The following is a 1,526-nucleotide window of genomic DNA, read 5'->3' as shown; positions in this document are numbered from 1 at the left end:
GACCCATTTTAACAGTGATCATACCACTCTGGGACTGACAAGCAATAGCCACAGTGGATGTCAATTTTAAAGTTTTGAAAAAGTAGTCATGTATTTTAATTAGAACCATCTTAATGTATTGTTTTTATTCACATAATTTTGTTGATGGCTAAGAGAGGTAAAATACGAAAGAAACCAACATTTTACGCCCGTAGCTCATTTTATATACACTTAGACTCCAACCAAAACCTCATCCCTAGGACCTCTCTGTCCTCAAGATTAGGAAGGGGATTAAAAGTTTACTTGCTAACATTCTCCCAGATGATTATCAAAGGTAACATTTGAAACGTATCCAAATTTCATAACACATGGCTAGGGATCTAAAAGTTAGATACACAAGTTTTTACTCATAACCGAAAGAAAAATAAAAGTTCATACAAGTAACAAGAGGATGATAACACTTCCTTACTTAATTTCCATGGAAAAAAGGCTACCTTCAATCATAACCAGAAAAAAAATTAAAGTCCATAACAATAGCAAAAGGGGAGGAACAGCAGTAGTAATAAATAACAAGAAGAATTAACAATGAAACATACAATCCAACACAAAGAAAAATTAATAATGAATCACACTTATTGAAAAACTAAAATAATATCAGTTTTTAGTCACGTGCAAGCGACTCTAGAAGTCAAACTGTCGGTCGGTCTGTCGGTAACACTTTTGTGCTTGGCCTTTTTGGTTAAGATCAAAGGTCTGTTGTTAATAGATGCTATTCTTAGCTGTTTAAGCTTTTCTTGGCTTTTTAGCCAAGATCAAAGTGTAGTATCTGTTTCGGCAGATACTGCAAGCAAAGACCATATGTGGGGGCAATCCCACATATAAGACCTTGGTCAATGTATGGACAACCCTTCATACCAATTGTCACTATTCAGCTCCCCTACTCCCCAGGGAGCTGGTCCCCATTTCCCCTTCACTCCTCTCATTAAAAATTGGCCTTGTGCCTAATTTGCTTGGTGGGGGAGCAAATAAATACCCTTTTCTTGGCCTTTTGGCCAAGATCAAAGTGTAGTATCTGTTCTTACTACATGCTGTACTTATGTTTGTAACTTTTGCCACATAATATAACGTTTCAACTTCCCTAAATCAAATAATTTTGTGATATAAAGTGGGGGATAACTTTTCTGTATTAATATTATGTAAAAGGATCACCCATTTTACAACCAGTCAATCTCAAAGCCATTCAAGTCATTCTCCAGATCATTCAATCTTTTTTTGAAAGATTCCAGTTATTTTTTAAGCATTCAAGTCATTCAATTCATCCTTAAGTTCATTAAAGTCATTCTAAGTCATTTACTTTTTATTTATTTAAGTCATTTCAGCCCATTTTTCGGTCATTTTTGTTTATCTTTAAGAATTTCTTGTCAATCCTACATTCATGCATTCATTACACGAGAGCACGCAACTAATAGCTATCGGCCTTGTTTTTTAAACTTTCAAAATACCTGGATTAAACAACTTTTCAGATGGGTCTTACCAGCTGAAATAAA

General features: G+C 34.7%; 1 pseudogene; it reads left to right on the top strand.

Moving 5' to 3' along the window:
* Positions 1–1,010: 1,010 nt before the first annotated feature.
* Positions 1,011–1,160, top strand: LOC145271752 (U2 spliceosomal RNA; annotated as a pseudogene).
* Positions 1,161–1,526: the final 366 nt, after the last annotated feature.

Source organism: Euprymna scolopes, chromosome 46, assembly GCF_053919585.1.
Source record: "Euprymna scolopes isolate OS-2025 chromosome 46, ASM5391958v1, whole genome shotgun sequence".
Classification (NCBI taxonomy): domain Eukaryota; kingdom Metazoa; phylum Mollusca; class Cephalopoda; order Sepiida; family Sepiolidae; genus Euprymna; species Euprymna scolopes.
This window is presented reverse-complemented; position numbering and strand designations above follow the sequence as displayed.